General features: G+C 40.4%; 1 pseudogene; it reads right to left on the minus strand.

Annotated features, from left to right (window-relative positions):
- Positions 1 to 232: 232 nt before the first annotated feature.
- LOC148017849 (NADP-dependent glyceraldehyde-3-phosphate dehydrogenase pseudogene) lies at positions 233 to 1,151 on the minus strand (annotated as a pseudogene).
- Between the last annotated feature and the right edge of the window lie 19,983 nt (positions 1,152 to 21,134).

Consider the following 21,134-nt stretch of genomic DNA (forward strand, 5'->3'; position numbering starts at 1 on the left):
GAGGATATGGAGGCCGTGTTCCCTGATCCTGAGGGTAAGGTGAATACTGGTGATACGAGTTCCCTTCGTCTACTCTGATTGCTTCAAAGGTCGCAATTTGTTACCACAGCTGCTGCAGGTCCATTCTCGGTTTCCCACAGGATCGATTCTTCCCCCCTCCCATCGACTCCTTCAGCATGTTTGTCGATGTTTTCCTTCCTTCTGTCTTCTACGAGCATAATGATCTTCTCTGTCACAATAGCCTCCACTTCTCGCTTCGATCGTCGTTGTGTCCAACAGTCCCAAAAGGAATCACAGAGAGAGGAACCCAGACCAGACTCGTGATCCGCCAAAGAGTTTTTTTTTTTCCCTCTGTCGGATTCTTCCGCGTCGTCAGCCTCCCAACATAGTTTTCTTGTCTGCTAATTTCATCAAAGATAAATGCTTTTTCAAATAGCCCGCTAGTTTCCCTCTGAATGACCCAATTCTGCTTTCCGGAAGACCCTTGAAAAGAAAAGTGGTCAGATCCACGAGCAAGGATAGAATTGATCTGAACTGTTCCGGTCTCCATTGTCTTGCTAATCGTGATTGCTTTGTTAATATCTCTTGTGAAAACACAACCCTGCAAAACAAAATTGTTTGCATTACAGTGGTGGATTCCTTCCTCCACATTGCTGATTCTAATGACTGGAAGCACAGGCTCAAAAGGTTCTTCCCACGCAATCCTCACGTCAAGGCAAACTTTATCAATAAGCAAAGGCCATATCAGGTTTCCATCTCTTTTGTACTCCTGGCAGAATGTAGCACCTTTTTCCTTGGCATCCAAAACCAGACCTTCTATATACTTTGCAGACGACTCACTAACAACCGCGGTTATGTCAGAGACTTCTTCTGGTGCACCGACAGTTAGCTTACTCATCTTTGAAACTACCTTCTGAACTAGCACTTCTAAGTTCTGCTACTGGTTCCATAACCAAAACAACTTTCACAGCAGTACAACGCTGGCCACTGTATGAGAAACCACCCTTTACGATATTTTTTGCTGCAAGATCAAGGTCGGCATCAAACATATCAGCATTATTGAGTTGGGTATAGATTCTTTTTACTGTTTCAAGTGCTGACTTGATACGACAGGCTCTCAGAACATTCAAAAAGGTAGCACTATTTGGCATATTCCCTTGGCACAACATCTAGGCATAAAGCACGATGGTCTCCTCACTTTCCTCTTGCACGGCATAGCCCAATATTAGAGTATTCCATGTAACTACACTTGGATACACTCTCTCCATTTGCATTTGTTCAAAACAGTTCAAAGCTTCAACAACAAGCCCATACTCAGCATATCCTGAGATCATTGCATTCCACAAGACTATATCCCTTACCCATTGTCAAACATACAACTTTTTGGTGGATTTCACACCTCGAATGCGCAGCAATACGACAGCGTCCTCTATGAAGCTTATAATGCAGCCTACAGTGAGACTGTCAGAAGGTGAGATTCTTCCTAGTAGTTCTTACTTTTGGAGAGAGAGAGATAGAGAGAGAGAGAGAGATTACAACTTCAATTCTTAGCATTCGATTTGTACCCCGGTTAGCTTTCCAGCTTTTGTATACACATCAACATGCGTGTTTTACCTCAGTTTTTCCTTCTAAGATTCCAACTGTGACATGCTTTAGAAGTATCACAAGTTACGATGAGCATACTCATCCATACAAAGAAGCGATTTCCTTCTTTCCAACAATCGAGCTGTGCTTGAAGGCTCTCAGCAAAGGGATTGTGAGACTTTCAAACCAATCAGGTACGCTGAGAGAGAGACAGAGAGAGAGAGAGAGAGAGAGAGAGAGAGAGAGAGAGTGTGTGTGTGTGTGTGTGTGTTTTTTTTTGTAGTCGAGTGCAGTTTTCCATCTAGTCTAATGAACCGGTTGCTCCCATTTATGAATGACGGGATATTCATAGCCCTTAAAAAATTTTGAAATATTTTGTGCCACAATGTGAGTACTAGATTAGGTTAACCTCTACTAGATTGTTTCAAAGTCTTGAAACTAACAAGGACACATGATGGTACATTGCCCTACATATCTAGAAAGTGTAATTTGACACAACTGCTAATTAGTAGTATCAACATCTAAAACTAGCAAGGTTGCCTGAATCGAGTCTTCACAGTTCAAATTAGGCTTTAAATTTGATGCTCAAGGTTGGGCTTCAAGAAAAAATCAATGACACTTTTATCCTTTTTGGTGAGCTTCATTTTGACACCTTTGCTCTAAATTTAGGAATCAACTTCCAAGTAGCTTACAAGAGAGCATTCTTAGATGTAACTTAAGAGATAACAATTCTTAATATAAGATGGTAAGGTCCCATAATACATGATACAAAAAAGAAGTATAAACTAGTGTGGAAAATCACAATACAAACTTTGGTTTCATATTCTTAAGACCAAAAAGATTTCCAAGGTCTAGACTCTTGTACATCATAGTTAATTGATAAAGTTCATCATGATAGAAACAAGGTGAGCAACAAGCAAGAACTACAAATCAAGTAGTCTTTGTGCCTTTACTAGCTCCCATTTCTCATAGACGAAGGCCCATTCAATGCTTTTGATGTCAAGGCCAATAAGAGAAATTTGCATTAATGCCTCAAGAGTTGACACCATCAATCTACTTAGAGAAGCCTCCTTCACATGTTATTTATGAAGTAGGAAGAACCAAAAGAATTTTCCATAATCTCATCAAGTTTGGTTATGTTACTTGCCAATCAGAATTGTTGGAGAAAACATGCCATGCATCCTTCATACTCATTCTCTCTCATCCAAAATATAGCATGTTAGTGAATGCATAGATTTCGTTTCCCTCATTCATATACTAATTCTTTCCCTCCACCACATGTTTTAAAGAAGGATATTTTCTAGTCCATTCTATTCGAATTTTTCTAGAGTACTCTTTTGATGTTGTTGTGGGTTTTCCTGTGTTAGCTGCATTTTCTGAAGTGTTACCCGACATATCAAACATTTCTGTATCACCCTCCATTTCATTATCCTTGTCTTCATTTTCAATCTCATTTTCTTCATCTTCATCATGCTCTAGAGTATCGCCAAAGAGTTGACGATGAAGGTCTAGATTGACATCTGGATTGTCTTCTAGATAGACATTAAGATCTATATTTGGATTCACTTCTAGGTTGATATTTGGATTAACTTTCTCCTTTTGTTTTCCCTTCCCAAGCATATCAAATAAAGTTCATTGACTCATCTATTAAACAATGAAAAAGAGGTATTTCAATTATGGTTTTCACAAACTTTAATTTTTCTCAAATAATTTAACTAGATGCATACTTTAAAAAATTAGAACTCGTACCTTGATGCCTTTTGGATTCCTTGTAAGTTGTAACTCGTACATAAAAAATCCTCCAAATAAGTTCTATGGCCACCTTTTCCAAAGTGATGCATGTATAGGGCATGATTGGATGTATATATGACATAATTACACTTGGATCATAAGGACAAATGTGATTTCATTTGGTATATATGTCATATTCCCTAAATTCATGCATTGATACTTACAACATGAAGGCAAACATTTTGATATTGAAAGACTAGGAAAGTCATGTCATGTTGATCCAAACACAACCAAAAGCTAGCATCTAATCAGTTTAATTGTTACTGCGCGTCTGTCAGCACGTGTAATAAGTATTATCTACGTATATACATGAGCAATTACACGCCCTTACAGACGTGCTATGCAAATATAAAAAAAATTTAAAAAAAGTTGTGGCTTTCTTTTCAAACCAGTACTTTCCTACATTTTTTGCGCGTTTTCTGCAGTTCGAGCTTGATGTCACTAATCATGTCTATCTATCACTTCATGAAGACAATGAGGGAAGGAAATAAGAGTAAAAAGAGGACAGAAGGAAGATAGAATCAAAGAGTAAAGAACAAGATCCAAACAGCAAGGAAGAGAAGAAGATTCAAGCAACTTACCAAGGGAAGGGAGAAGGAGGACAAGGAGCTTGCAACCTAGCTGCCACTTGTCGGAACAAGCAAAGAAGGTGAGTTCTTCTTCTCTCTCTCAATCTTGTTTTTCTGTGTCTGTTTGTCTCTCTCTCTCTCTTTCTCTCTTTACATGCTATAGAATGTCATCTATGGAGGTTTTTTTGTGCGTTTTTTAATCAAGTTTGAAAAAAATGGTTCGAGTGTGCGCGTCTGTCTGCGCGTCCAGATGACAATGTAAACACAGGTATATGTTGAGAGAGAGAGAGTACAAAAGAGATACACAAGACATGCTCCCAAAGCCTGATTCATATTGATGTAGAGTTAGTATATATAGTTGAGACCCAAGTCAAGTGAGAGATGATATATATAGTTGTAACATCCTCACTCAAACAAAGGTCTCTGGCTGCTGCGAGTGAAAAAACCCTTGGGAAGAACAAGGGAAAAACCCGAGCCCCTACACATACCTACGATACAAAAATGATTTATTATAAAGTTTTCTTGAATACAATGATACATGCCTCAATCAGTGAGACAAGAACTTAGAACAATACCAAGTGCATGTCTTAATGAACTAAAGCCAGCTTCATTAAGAGATTTTGTGAAGATGTTTGCAACCATTTGATCACTGGGACAATGCTCCACCATAATGGAACCTTTCTTGACTTCATGTCGAACATAATGATAATGAATAGCAATATCCTTTGATTTACTATGTTGTATATAGTCTTTGGTAAGACTAATAGCACTTTGGTTATCACATCGAAGAGGTGTACTAGATGATGAAGGATGTCCCAAATCTGCAAGTAGTTGTCGAAGCCAAACTAGCCCGCGAGCTACTAATGATGCAGCAACATATTTGGCCTCAGTTGTAGAAACCGCACCACATCGTTGTTTCTTGCTGGACTAAGAAACCAAACATCCATTTACAAAGAAACAATTCCCACTTGTAGATCGCATGGATAAGTGTGAACTTGCCCAATTAGCGTCTGTATATCCAATAAGGTCAAGAGAAGTTGAAGAAGATAAAGAAGAATCCTCTCGACGATGATAAATAAGAACAAATTCCTTAGTACCCTTGAGGTAATTAAGAATACGTTTTGCAGCACTCCAATGAATAGTGGAAGGGGAAGAAAGATAATGTCCCAAAAATTTAGCTGCAAATAAAATATCTGGTCTTGTGTTTAAACCAATAAATTGAAGACAACCAACAAGATTAGCAAAAGGTTGATGAATGACTAATTCTTCATTGCGTGTTGTAGATGTACCCTTGGTAGAGCTTGAAAGAATGGGAGTGTTGGGCAGAGTGCGCATTTGTCAACCCAAAATTCTTAACAATATCATTAATAAAATTTGTCTGGCGAAGAAGAAGAATGCCTTGTTGTCGGTGTCGTTGAACTTGAATACCCAAATAAGAATGTATCTCACCAAGATCCATCATTTCAAATGTAGTCGATAAAAGCTTCTTCATAGCATCCAAGAAAGCAATATTATTTGACACAAGAATAGTATCATCAACATATAGAGCAAGAATAATAAAACATTTCTCCTCCCTTTTGATGTAAAGATTTGGGTCAACAAAACATGCAACAAAACCTTTAGATGTGAGGAACTGATCAATCTTAATATACCAAGCACGAGAGGCTTGCTTCAATCCATATAATGCATGATGAAGCTGGCATACAAGATGCTCCTTTCGTGCAATCATAAAACCTTCAAGTTGCTCCATATAGATTTCTTCTTCAAGATCTCCATTGAGAAAAGCCGTTTAAACATCCATTTGGTGAATTTCTAGATCAAATAGTATTGCAAAATCCAAAATCATACGAACAGTTGTGGAGCGCACAACAGGAGAAAATGTTTCTTGATAATCTACTCCTGCAATCTGTGAGTAACCTTTTGCAACAAGTCGTGCTTTGAACTTATCAAAAGAGCCATCAGCTTTGGTCTTGGTTTTATAAACCCATTTACATTTGATAGGAACATGATTTGGGGGGAGTTCAGTAAGAATCCATGTACCTTTGGAGATTAAAGAATCGTACTCAGCTTGCACAGCTTCTTGCCATTGATCCCTTTGAGACGAATTGATAGCTTCCATATACGATATTGGATCCTCTTGGACAGACATAGCATCATCAAAGACATCATATTCAATAGAATAGAATCCATGCTCTATCTCAATAGGAAGATCGACATAGATCTCCAAATTTTCATCAATCTTCTTTGGAAGTGAAGGAGGTTTATGATCATCAGAATTAGTAGAATCACAAAGCAAGTAAGGAAATGCACTAGCTAAGCAAAGACTGTGTATCATCTGAAACATTTGACGACCATGTGCCACCCATAGTCTTCTCATCAAATATAGCATCACGACTAATGATAACCTTTTGAGAAGAAGGATCATAAAATTTGTAACCTTTGGAATGATCTGAATAACCAAGAAAAATAACCTTCAAACCTGGAGGATCCAACTTATGTCGAGTGTCCTTGGGCACATGGATATAAGCAATGCAGCCAAATGTGCGAAATTAAGAGACTGAGGGTGTCTTCCCTGTCCAAATTGTTATAGGAATTTTACGAGCAGGTGCAGTAGTTGGAAGATGATTTTGAAAAAAAACAGCTATTAGAAGTGCTTCAGTCCAAAACTTTCGAGACAAACTAGAGTGTATAAGCATGCAACGTATAGCATTAAGAATAGTGCGATTTTTGCACTCAGCAACACCATTTTTCTTAGGAAAATTAGGAACTGTAAACTCATGATGAATACCTTGATCCTTACAAAAGTCATCAATATAGATTGCATACATATTCACCGCCATTGTCACTGCAAAGCGTCTTTATAGAGAATCCAGTTTGAAGCTCCACACTTATCTTGTATTGTTTAAATATAGATAAAGCCTCAGACTTATGTCGAAGAAGATAGACATGTGTGTACCGTGAGAAATCATCAATGAAAGTTATAAAATATCGATATTGAGACTTTGAGGCAGGAAAAGGACTGCAAATATCGATATGAACCAAATCCAAGAGAGCACAGGAATGTGATGAAGTAGAAGTGTGGAAAGGCGAACGATGGTGTTTTCCAAGTGCACAGGATTCACATATTCCCATACGTGGATGAGATTTAAGATTCATACCTTGCACAAGACCATGACGATGAAGATCAAGAATTTTGGCAAAATCGGAGTGTGCAAATCGTTGATGCCATAATTTGCAATCTGCATCTCCAGGGGCAGTAACAACATTTGCAACTGTATCGTTCAATGATAGCTCAAATAGATTAGCATGTCGAGGAGCCACTGCTATAGTATGCCCGTCTTTCTCTATACGACATTGATTATGATCAAAGCCAACAAACAAACCAAGATCAACTAGACGAGCAACAGAAAGAAGATTTCTTTGCAAATTTGGAACATGAAGAACTCCTCTTAATATTCTAGTGGATGAAACAGTCCCCAGATATAAATCACCCACTCCTTTGACTTGACAAGTCGTGTCATCCGCAAGGTAAACAAACTTCTTGACAAGAAGAGAATGATAATTGTGAAGCCACTGTAATTGGTATGTCATGTTTCCAATGGCACCTGAATCAACGATGAATAGAGAACCATCATGAACATGAAGTACCTTTTCCGGAGAGATATCATGATGGATGAAATTGAGCTCTTGATGAGTATGATCATCATCAATTGTAGTTTGTTGAACAATATAAGCTCGAGAACGTTCTTCATCACATCTGCGTTTATAACAACAACGAGATGGATGATCTGTATGTGCACAATAATTACAAGGAGGAAAACTTTTGGACGAGTGAGGTTGCTTTGTAGTAACTCCATGCTCCTCATCATATTGACGTGCCCAGCAATCAGAAGCCACATGGCCTTTCTTATCACAATAAGAACAATGTTTGTTAGGATAAGCAAGACGAGAAGATTTAATACCTTGATTAGTGCGTCCACCCTACTGAAAACGTGAAGCAGGACGCTTGCGAGCAACAAAAGCAGCATCAAAATCCCTTTGTTCGCGAGTGACCAAAACAGCATCAGATTTTTCCAAATGATGCTCATGACGTTGAGAATATTCAATAAGAGATATACATGCTTTGTCAAAGTGGATATCATCCTTGTTAGACAAAATAGTGATGATATTTTCATATAAAGGATCTTTGATGGTATGAAGAAGTTGAGTAACAATCTGATTTTTAGCAACAAGAGCGCCGGTAGCCTCGATATGAGAGTGCATAGAAGTACCAACCTTATATTGAAGATTCTTCAAACAAGTTTGGAGATATAAAATTTTGGTGACCTATTTCTTCTCAAACGTTGAGATAAGATACTCCCAAACAGCATGAGAGGTTTCCAGATGAAAGACATCCAACATAAGTGAGTCAGGAAGTGCAGAAAATATATAACGACGAGCCGCTTTGTCACGACGAATCCAATCAGTATGATCAATTTTCCATTGTTCAAATAATGGACCATCAATAATCACAGAATTATTATTCATCACATCAATAGGTTGAACTGGGCAAGACAGGTCGCCCAAAACAATATCAAATAATTCATCACCTTTAAGAATTAGCATCATCTTTACTTTCCACCCAGGAAAGCCTTGTCCTTGGAGGAAGGGAACCGAACGTTGGCCAGACGGATATCCATTAAGAATTACGCAATTGGCCATGCCTGTATGTCGAGAGAAAACAAATAAGATGAGATCACAGAATCTGCAAACCATGATCAAGACGAGCGTAGTTGAGACGCATGACAATCAAAATAGGGAGATGCACGTAAGAACGACGAAAAGTATTGAGTGACTAAAAAGAAAGCCCAAAATAGAGAGGCGTAACGTGCAAGACGAGATGACGCATATAAGAAAAGTGCTATTTCGGTCGAGCAAAGAATGTGAACGATAATAAAACATCGCTAAAAATAGCAAGATGTTTGCTTGTCGTAATCAACATCATTAACAGGACGAGCAATTAACAAACTGTAATTGGGGATTAACAAACTGTAATTAGAATTACGGTTTTAAATAAAGAATCGCAGATTCGAGCAGAATTGCTGTCTTGAATTCTGAACTGTCATAACTTTTGATCCAGAACTCCGATTGACAAGTGGTTTTGACAGGATTCGAGAGCACGATGAAAGACAAAATTAACTAACACTTCTAATTTGAACAAGTTCATGTATCAAATCATCACTTGTGCAAAGAATTCAATTAAGTATAAACAATGAAACAACTTATCTTCCTTATTGTTGCTACGCATCCATAGTTCTGATACCATGTTGAGAGAGAGAGAGAGTATGAAAGAGATACACAAGACATGCTCCCAAAGAATGATTCATATTGATGTAGAGTTAGTATATATAGGTGAGACCCAAGTCAAGTGAGAGATGATATATATAGTTGTAACAGTATAGATGCGGAAATAAACGCGCTGACAGATGCACACAGAGACGCAGATATAGACATAGCATGTAATATGTTTTATCTGCACTGGGTAATATTATTTTTCTTGTGTAGATGTGGAATCCTAGATCTTCCAGCACTGATCTTGAGTTGGAATGCATGAACAACACCTTAGCAGAGTTTTCTAGAGGCGTTAGTAGCTTTTTTGGAGGTTTCCAAACAAGGAGCAATTTATGGGGGAGATGACCAATTATCTTGGTTGCCCTCCCACTGCAGAGGAGGTTTTCAGTGTGATGTCTGGGACACCTATCACATCTTTGCCTAGCACTGCCACACAAACACCAAACCTTGGCACACCTCTACTAATAGGTACTCCACGCACTATGAATACACACAGATCAGCTGATACACATGGATCAGCTGAAGTACATGGATTGGCCGAAGCACGTGCATCTGCAGAAGCACATGTATCGCGTGAGGTAGAGGGTAGTGCCCATCGAGGGAGGAGGGAGAGTCGTGCGGGAGGACGAGGAGGTCGAGGGCTTTGTGGGGGTTGCCTAGGAGGTGGCTCTCGATCACCCTCATTGGGAAATGAGAGAGGTGAGCCTCCACAAATGTACTACTCTGTCACTGATGTTGGTGGTATCTTGCATGACTCGGAGAGGAGAGAAGTGATAGCCAATGGTTTGTGGCAAGAGGTGCTGCGTGCAATACATAGAAGGTACCCTAATCCCGAGAATTCATGATTCTTAGATGATTCGGGACGGTCAAAGGTGAGAGACGCGCTTGATAACAAGAGGTCTCACCTTATGATGCGCGCTAAGGAGTCACTGCGGAGACAAGAGTAGGGACGCCCTGGATATGGCCAACCACCCAATTGCCACCGCAGGGAGTGGAAAGAGGCCAAGAAGAGAGCAGTAGAGAAAATGAAAAGTCGCCAGCATGCAGAGGCACGACGTTTCTAGATGGCAACCATGAGATCGTCGCATTTGATTTCTTTTTTTAAATTAAATTTTGTAATTTGTTTCACTTTATTATGTAGTGTGTTCTAATATGTTGTATGTTCAAATTGTTTTGTAGTATCATATCGTTGGTAGGATGCCTACTCCTAGAGAGGTAGGCTACCATCGAGGTCATAACCAGGCGTCCACTTGGTAGCATTTCTACGAGGAGGGACTCATCACGCAGGAGCAATATAATCGTGCCATGAGGATTCCACAACCAGAAGAGGTATTTTTTATTTTTTACATGAAAAGTATAGGTAACTCTAATTTATTGTTTGTAATGGTATTTATATACCTTAATCCTTTGTGTAGGCAGGCGAAGGGGGGACTAGCAGTAGTGGTGGCGGCAACGACAGCGGTGGTGATAGCAATGATGATGCCTCTTCTGAGGAGATGTAGAGGAGCCCCATGCATGTATACCTCTCCTTGGCTTGTAGTTTTCATTTTTTATATGTATTACTTTCAGCTAGTGCTTGCGACCATGACCATGCTTGAGGTCACAAGCACTAGAACTCATCATGTAAAAACATTTTATCTATATATATGAAATTTCGTGTTCTACATACATTGTTTTGTTTTCAGTACAAAAATCTTCGAAATAATCTTTCTCTGTTTTTCCTAAGCATACAATTTGATGTTGATGGGGGAAAAAAACCAGAGAGCATGTGGCTTGCAAAGCCACATGTTCTCTGGTTTTTTTTTCACACCTCTGTTTTGCGCGTCTATCAGCGCGTCTAAATTGTAGGATAAATGCGCGTCTATTCTCGTCAAAAACTTGCAAAGTAAACACTTTTTTAGATGCACAGATACATGCGTGTATAGACGCACAGTATGAGTATATCCACTTTTTTATAAACATGATTATATATTTGCATAGCACGTCAATATGTGTGTCTATATGGGCATGTAACTCTGACTATAAGTGTGCTTTTAGACGCGAAATTTTAGACGCAGCAGTAGATGCGGTAATAAACGCACCCGACATTTTTTAACACAGTTCAAATATTGCGTCTACAAGCATGTCTATGGAGCCTTTTTGTTGTAGTGTCATTTCAAGCCTGAAAAACTCAATGAGGAGACCATACTTTGATGATTTAGACTGTGCACTGAATAAGGTGTCAAGTCTGTTCCATGTATCCTGTGAGGTCTCATAGTTATCCACATGGTGGATATAGTTGTCGTCTAGCTCCAGTTTGATAATGGCCTGGGCCTTATCATCATTCTTTTGCCAAGTTACAGTAAGATAGGCATCACGAGGCTTCTTTTCTTTTCCAGTGGTAATGGCCCAAAGGCCCTTCTTCATTAGGATGAGTTTGATGCAGGTCTGCCAGGTGTGAAACCTAATTCCTTTGAAATGAGTAGTTGGAGAGACTTGGCCCATGTTAGACTTATGGAAACAGTAGCAAATCAACTTCAAAAATTTAAGATTTATCAGTGGAAGAGTAGATTACAATGTGTCAAGAGACAGAAGTAATGACAGTGTGAAAACACACTATGCGGAGACTATGTCCGTGTTGATGTTGAGCTTGAATCTTCTTTGTTTGGGGCTGTCAATCCTTCTTGAATCTTTCCAAGTACTTTCCCTCCTTGATTTGATGCTGGGACAATAGATCAGAGTGGCACTGTGTTGCTCCAGGTGCCAGGAGAGAGAAAATAATGAGATTTTTGAGCTTGAGTGGAAAATTGGCTATGGTGGATTTTTAGGGTTTCATGATAGGAGCCTGGTTTTTTGTTGATTGCAGGAGATTTTGTTGATCACTTTCAAAGCATTTTTTATAGAAATGTAGCTCTTTTCAAGGCCTATCAAAGCCCTATGATCCTCGTCTAGATCACGGCCTGTAGAGCGATGGCGACAGTAGCAGCTCAAACATCAACAGGCGTAGACTTGACAACAGCAACGAATTTCAGCAATGACATTGCATACAGTGGCCAATGTCAAGCTATGTTGTGCCACAATGATTCATCTGAAGTTGGGGAACAAGTTTGTAGAAGACGTCAGGGAGAGTTATGCCCTCTATTGCAAGATCCAACTCCTCAAAGTTGGTAGGGTCTATCTAGCTATGGTAGACACACAAGGCAATAACTGTGTAAACTCACAATGTTGAGCTATGGAGTGGCCAATATCAGGCTCTTAAGTGATACAAAGAAGCCTTGGAGTCAAGGAACAAATGTTCAAAAGAAAGTAGGTTCAGATATGACTTGTGGAGAGAGATCCAAGAGCTTCAAGTTGACACGGTGCTGCTGGCTATGGCTGCCAAGGAAGGTCAAGTAGAGATGGAGGTGAGAAATGGAACCATGAGCTAACTTGAGTTGACCTGAGGTAAATATGAGCTGAGAGAGAGTAGAGGAGAGCTAAGCCATGCTCAGCTGAGCTCTGATACCATGTTAAAGATGCGGGATCTAGAGCATGGCAAAGGCGAAAGCTATGGAGGATGGAAGATAAAGACACACCTCATGTTGGCATGACAATGTAGATAACTATTACACAAGTGAATTAGGTTTCAAGATTGAGACTTGAAGTCATAAACACAATCTTTTGTATGGACAAAAATGACACAAACACTTGACAAAAGAGACAAGTACTATTGCATTATCATCGTATGAAAGTGATAGTTCAAGTACATCATTATATAGAGTTCTTTGGTAGCACTTAACATCCACTGTGGTGTGATTGCAAATATCTCAACAGTTATGTGCCTCTTTCCCTTCCCTCTCTCTTGTCCAATAGCATACTCTCCTTTTGGTGGTGCCAAGAATTTGTTCTCTCTCCTCTCTCCTCTGTCTTTTGTGCAGAAATTCCTATTTTCCCTTTTGTTATTGCATAATGGTAAAAGCTATGGATGAAAATGATGAAGATAACAAATTTTTTTATTATTAAAATAGAGATTTATGGTTTCTTTTTAGTTTTAGATTAATGGTAGAGCCATACACATAGATTTTGTGTGCTTTGTTCCCTGGTTTTGTGGTTGATTATGTTCATGGGAGGGTTGCTGTCATTTTGGTGCGCAACCGGGGAAGAAGCTAATCTCAACTACTTGATTGAGATTATAAATTAACAAGCAATGGAGACAAAAATAGAAGAAAACGAAGGAGGACAAAGATTTCAAATAACAGGACTGCATTAATGAGAGAAAGATTAGAGAGAGAGAGAGAGAGATCGCTTCTCTCACACCCAATGTCCCTTCACATGGGCTCTACTCGTCTTCCTTTTCCCCTTCTCTCTACAGTGGTGCAATCACCTTCTTTGTTGCCCTCAAGTTGAAAAATGCAAAACAGCCTATGTGTTTAATAATTTGGGCACTTCTTGTTGCTGTGTCCTCGAATGACACATCTATTATCTACTACTAATCTGTAAAGAGAGATTACAAAGAGATGCATATAAATAAACATAGAGAAAGAGAGGCATGGCACCCAACATCTCCTTCATCAAGAGAAAATTGAGCCGAAGGCCTGCTAAGGCATTAAAGAAGGAGAAGGCAAGAAAGGTGTCATTATTCTCTTTGATCGAAAAGACAATGAAGAAGAGGAGGACAACCATGGCAGGAAGAAAGGATGACAAAAGAAGAAGATAGATCATTGTCGCCTATTAGTCATTGTCATGCCCCTACTGCATGTCACACATTACTCCTCACCATCTTCCATATCTCTTTCTCCTCTCAACAAACAAAGTAGAAAATCAAAAATCACAATTATAAGTCCCAAAAGTACATAGAAGAAGGGAGAAGGAAGATGTGAGGAATAGGATTGCATTTTTTGCCCTGCAAAAGAAGGAGGAGGAGAAGTGGTGATGTAAGAGTAGCATTAGTCGATCATCCATTGGGAGTGGTCACATCCTGAGGCAACCTCTCCTACACAGGATTTGGAACAGGATTTTTGTAACGTGTCCCCTGGTATCATCCACGACACGTCTTAGCAGTCCATCGGAAAGGATGTCTAGAAAACTCCGCCCGGTACTCCCAAGGAATGTTACGGGGTTTCGATCTAGGTCTTCCCACGTCTGCCACGTAGCGGAAGTATCCTGGCCATTTCCCACTTAGGATCGACCGGAATTAGGGTTTTCCTATTTGGTCATTAGCTAACGGCAACTAGCATCAGACCTGAGCGAACTACTTTACGCAGAAACGCCAGGTCCGAAGCGGATTCACGCTGCACTTCGTTCAAGGAGAATGGGAAATGAGAGGGATGCAAAGCTCAACCTCTCTGCCCATAAGGCATAGTCCCATTCTGTTCCCCTAAAACAGCGTAAATCGGGTAAGACGTAACTTTAGGTCATCGTTCTTGTTATTCATTTTGATGATGATGATCATTCCGCTGTTCTTCGAGATTTTTGAGAAAAGTTCCCGGCTAACCGGGACCACCCAACCGTAGGACGGACCCATGGCCCATCCTCCGCACTTTCCTTGGTTTGTTTTAATTATGTAACACATTAATTTGACATATAACAATCAACTCCTTTAATTAATCCATTTAAGCACTGGTTCTTTCACGTAATCTTATCAGGTGACATAGAAAAACAATATCAAGCAAGTTCTTTCTTTACATTTCATCATTTTATCTTTGAAATACAAGGAGTTCCGCTCGTAGGCTTGTCCATAATCCGCCCGAAGGCTATCCAGTAATCCTCAGGGATCACTATTCCAAGCTTCCGCCCGTCAACTAGTATGCGGGCCTCGAGATCCAATCCCAAGTTACGTTAGCCTCTTGTGCAGGACCCGGAAGGCGAGGGATTTACGGCCAGAGCCCGCCCTGGCACCGAAGCGTCCTCCTACTCCAAGTAGAGCTCAACGGAGAGACCTCTCGCGGCGGGTTCGGTCCACATTCCCGGCGCGGTCAACAACCCCCTTGGTTAGGGTTAGGTAGGCAATCGGGGGTAACTGAAGCTGCCTCTCCCTTCAGGCCTTTAACCTGAAGTATAGGTACTCATTTAATTTGTAATTCATAATTCAAACAGAGCCCTAAAATCTCTAGCAAGCACAAACATTTCCATTAATCAACCCAATTGTTTGGCAAACTGCTAAGGAAGTGTTTTTTCCTTTTGAGTGTAACAGCACTCTTCACAAGGTGTCTTGTAAATTGGCAATATCTTTTACATTCGGGTGTAGGGCATACCCAACTTGATTAACCCTAAAGTTCCTTAGATATGCTAGTTTCTGGTTTACAATTTTCCTTATTTAGAAGGATATCCAAAAATACATCTTTTTGCAAGATAACTTGCGTAAGGATCTGCCATCCTTGATGAGGGTTTTTACCCTTTCTCCTTGTGAATCAATCACAAGACTAAATGATTTCATACCTGTTGCGCAAGTCCTGCGATGGAATAATCTGTTTAGATTCTTAAGCTGACGTATGTCAGGCCTAGGGTTTCTTCTTTTAAGAACCTTAGGGACAAACCCTAGTTCCTTATCTTTACGAATTTATTGTCCCTACAGTAAGGAAAGTAGTCAAGTGCTTAGGGTATGAATGTTTCTATGTTTAGATTGGTTTAGTTATCTTTCGGAAGGTAACATTAATCGTCTTGTCACGGTTTTGCTATCCTTGTGACAATTTACTTTCCAGTCAATACAGCTTAATTTTGACTTCCGTTTTCCTTACAGATGAACTCATGCCAAATAACAACATTTGCCTTGCTAAGATGTACAATTAGCAAAGATAACTTCCTAGTAATTTGAGCATCGAAAGAAACCTTTCATGAATTTAACCATTTACAACGATTCGTTGCGAAAGGAATAAGACTAATGGTGCAAGATATAATTTCTACACCTTAGGATTTAACTAAAATATACTACTATAGTAAATGGTTAATCTTGCTCGTAATTTATAATGCTTGATGCAATTTGAAGAAAGCTAAGTTCTATACATTGTCATTCATAAGCTAAACTCCTTCGTTACAAATAACTCGAACAAATATATCCTATCCTTAACAATTTTTCTTTGCATGATCGACTTAAAACCGAATTAAAGCCAAGAAGAAAAACCTAGTTTTGGGGTGAGACATCCACATGGATACCAGGAGATGACCCTCCCGCAGCTACACCTTGGACTTTCTTCGGCGGCATCGTAGTTCGAATGTGAGATAGCCTTTTCCTCTTTCTTCTGGAATTCCACCGTCTCTTTGGATCAAAAAAAGTTTATGGGTGAGTGTGGTTTTGCAACCACGGAACCCTTGGAGGATTTTGACTTGGGGTAGAAGGAATAGAAAGCACTTATTCTCCTTCCTTCCCTTTCTTTTATCTTTTTCCCACTCTTCCTCCTTCAATCCTTCTTTTCACTCCCTCTACTTTCCCTCCCTATCTTTTATCTCATGGCTATTTCTCCCTTACGGGATACCATCCGAGGCCATGATGATGGTTTGGATTTTTAGGTTCGGGGGGGAAAATAATAATGGGGATACGGGGGGATTAAGAAGAAAGCTTAGGGAGTTGTGGGAAAATAAGAGTTATGAGGGGGGTTGAAAAAGGGTTAAAAGGGTTATAAGGGGGTGAAAAAGGGCTTAGGGGAGTTAAAACCAGGGGTAGGTTCCCAAAGTCAAGGGAGGGATTAAGGGGAAAATGGAATTTAAAAATCCTAGGGGGGGTTTAAAACCGGGGGGTGTGGGAGGGGCTTAGGGGGGGATTAAAATCGGGGGGGGGGGGGGGGGGGGGGGGAAAGGGGCTTAGGGGGGGATTAAACCCGGGGAGGAAGGGTTTTAAAAAGGGCATAAGAGGGGGGGGTGAAAGGGGGCTTAGCTAGCCTCCTTAGAAGCTTCCCCTCAAAAGATTCTATGGCTTCTTACGTGGCAGGAGGGGGAGAAAATTCAATGCCGTAATGGCATTCTGTTGACTGGAGTGGCCACGGCGAAGCGACGTCGTGTAGGAATTCGACAGTGTGATCAGCTGCACCTCGGCAGCACCAACGTGTCGGTGTGCACCAAAGTGTCGACTCTCTCTCCCTCATGGCTAATGAATGGCCTCTCCTGGCGGTACAGCAGGCGGCAGCAGCCTTCCATCCCTTTCCTTCCTCATCTCTGGCCCGTCATTAAATAGTGGAGGGGAGGGGGATCTTCCCTCCCCTACGTGTCGACACGCATGTCCCCCCTCCCTCCATAAGGCTCCAACAAGGAGCTTAATGGCTCCTACTATTTCCCTCCCCCTCCAGCTCATCAGTCGGGTGGAGGGATAGGGGGAAATAAAAAAATTTCCATTTATCCAATTCGTTTTTTACGTGGAATATTACAAATTTCGAGTTGAGGTAGAACCCACAACCTGCAAAAATTGGCCAAAGCTTAATAACATGTCGAAAGGAAGGAGAAGCATTTGTGAAGCGCCTGCAAACCAAAGTCATATGCATAATCCAAGTAATGGAAGAAGAAGATGACATCATTCGATTGGAGAGCTTGATTTTGGAGAAGGAACAATGGATAAAGCCATAGCCACGGCACGGCACCGTAGGAGATATTAGTAACATAAGATGAAAATGAAGAAGAAAAAAAGGAAAGGAGAGCCCCCAGCAATGGCAATAGCCACCATAGGCCGTGCACTGTCGTTCAACGTGGCCTTCAACTGAGAGAAACTCAATGACAAAGAGGACAAGGAAAGGAGGAACAGAAGGGCACTACCACAAACACCGATGTTGACTATGGGGTGGAAGAGGAGTCTGTGCATGGCGAGAAGGCCTGCTTCCACTAGTAGAGTAGAAGGGAAAATTGAGCACATTAATTATCCTTCCTCCCCACCACAGCCTCTCTATTGTTGCCAATATGGCAACATCACCCATCCTTGTGCATGGCTGTGCCAAGAAGTCTAATTCTTTTTCGCGAAGACCTACACGCAGGAGGACGAGTATAGGCCATGGCCAAGGCATTACCTTGGCATGCCAAAAGTTGAAAAGGAAGAAAATATTGAGAAACAATGACGAAGATAATGGTTGTGAAGAAATAAAGAAGAAGCATCATTAAATAGTAGTGCAGGGTCTCCGTGTCTCCAAGAGACAAAAGGAGAAGCTTGTTCTCCTTCTTGCTCCATCTGGCTATCTCCTCTAAATGATGCCAATCGTACTCCATCTGCACACTACCAGGATTTCTAAGAAGATAGAATATAAGATTAGTATACTATGCTGATTCAAAAGCACAAGCAGCCACCATGGCTTCCCAGCATCTTCAAGGCTCAGAAGAAGACCTAAGCGATTGAATTGCTGCTAATCGCACAACCTCCTCCTCATCTATACCAATATTGGCCACATTGCAGGGCATGCTTTTCACAACCTCTCCATCTCATCCATGGTTGCCACTACTCGGATCTCCAACAACCACAAAATATGGGAGATAGGGTTTATTAACTCAAGTCCTACTCAAGCGACCTATCCCCCTTCTCTCATTTTCCCCCCTTTAAAAAAAAAAACAAACAAACAAACAAAGCCACCTACTTTTACCCTCTTTGTATTTTGAAATACCTTTGTTGCATCATCACAAGCAAGCAAATTATTACCCCACCATAAAATAGCAAACACCTCTACCATTACCACCATCTACCTTTCCATCCCTATCCTTGTTAATTTTATACTTCTTAGTTTTGTCCTTCCCAAGGTGGTAACCCATATTTTGTTTTTCTCCCCTCACACATAAGCCCATAGGAGAGAGTCATTTCAAATGAAACACTTTTACAAAGGCTCAAATACGACAAGAAATCCCATTCCCTTAAGTATTATTGAGCTAAATGGTGGATTCATCTTTCTTTCTCTATTGAAATGGAGGAGTTGTGCTCATGATCCATGTGGAATATTGAACCCTATCCTTGAACAAGTATACAAGTTTTTTAGTGTGGGAGTATGATGGAGGCAGGGGTTTCCTCACTCTAGTGGTCATGGATTTGAAGTCTCATACCCTACCATAACTAGGCCTCATGATCGAAGTTGTTTTACTAACAATTTTGGAAATGTTTTGTGTTAGATAGTGGTTCTTCTTTGCCAAGGTTCGTGGGGACGCTTCACATTTCAATGTGGGAGGAATGACACTCAAAGAAGCATAAAAATAAGGCACAAAAATGTCCATGCATATATCATAATTTCATATTTTGTAAAGGGGATAACATTTACATTGTTCCAAAATCACTAAAATACATACCTATATGAGGGGGCCACATCCACATCCGCCATCATAAATAAATGGTATACACAAAAGTGTTATATGCATGTATTTGTAAAGGGTAGGAATACTCAAAATCAAAGGCCAAAGGTCTTATAATATCAAATGTATCAAAGTTTCAAAGAAATAATAAAATACGAAGGGGTGTGCTTTTTGGGGAAGAGGTGGGGTGGAGTGCACGAGTGGTTATGTGCCTCTTTCCCTTCCCTCTCTCTTGTCCAATTGCATATTCTCCTTTTGGTGGAGCAAAAAATTTGTTCTCTCTCCTCTGTCTTTTGTGCAAAATTTCCTCTTTTCCCTTTTGTTATTGCATAATGGTTGAAGCTATGGATCAAGATGATGAAGATAACAAATTTGTCTATTATTAAAAAAGAGATTTATGGTTTCTTTTTAGTTTTGAGATTAATGGTAGAGCCATACACATAGACTTTGTGTGCTTTGTCCCTGGTTTTGTCGTTGACTATGTTTGTGGGAGGGTTACTATCATGTACTCCCAATACACTAGTTGGGTCTACTGGCTGCATGTTGCGACTTGTTCTTTGCATGCTTCAATTAGAAGGAGAGGGAATCGGGATTGATTAAGGAAGGATTGAAGGAGTAGGAAGCATCTTGGGAAAGGGGATATAGATGTTGTTGCTGCGCCGCCTGGATCAATGACAATACTCTGCACAAGCTAAGGTCACAGCTACGCGCTTTCCAGTTGTACAATCGCATTCGATACCTGTAGACTACTCCCTAACTTGGAGATCTGACTATAGGATGTTGTTCATTCCTCTTGGAGGAATCACGCCCCACCATTTATCGATGCGAGTAAGCCTACATTTCACAGTTTTCTAGCCCTAATGAGTAACTTTGCTTGAGTCGGTCGAGTTAGGGCTCTCATGGGATCGACATCCAAGATCAAGGTTTACAAGGAGGCAAGTTAGCGCTCTCAAAGAAGTGTAGAAGCTGTAATCCCTACAAGAGTAATCTAGTCCCCATCCACAATATTCCTTCCATTACAGCTTCTTCATAGTATTATCCAGAAGCATGGAAATGACAATGTGAGGAAAGAATCTTCAACCCGTGAGACAACATGCATATTATCTGTGTAAGGCATCTGATTAGCGTTGTTATCATATTTGTTGATCTCTCTATCATACTAGTCCTCATCTGGATCCTGAAGCCATCATGGGTGCAGCCACATTGGCTATTGTATATAAGCTCAGCCTCTATATTGGTTGAATCTCATTACTATTTGGGATAATGAATTGCAACTAGCTCCTCCTTGGACAATCCTATGTAGATCCATTGCCTGTTGCGATTATGTTGCATAATCTATAGTATCTACAGCTGCTACTAATTATGAAACATCTAACATCATGGTTGCAGAGTAGGCTACAGGGATGCCACATCCTCTAGTCATCCTAATCAAGGTAACTATCTCTCTAATCATGCAAATGATGCTGTCAAGTAACATTATTCAATATCCAAAGCCATGATAATGGCGCTTCTCACTCTTTGCAGGCCAATCTTCCCAGGAAATGGGCGAGAAGCGTGCATCACCCAATCGTGGTTAGAAAACATTCAGTAATGGAGATGGCAAGGTAGGCCATAGTAGTTGTGAGATCAGCTCTCTTAATGATTGGGAAAGCCATG

This window comes from Lygodium microphyllum, chromosome 21, assembly GCF_053477565.2.
Source record: "Lygodium microphyllum isolate KBCC chromosome 21, Lygodium_microphyllum_v1.1.10, whole genome shotgun sequence".
Lineage (NCBI taxonomy): Eukaryota > Viridiplantae > Streptophyta > Polypodiopsida > Schizaeales > Lygodiaceae > Lygodium > Lygodium microphyllum.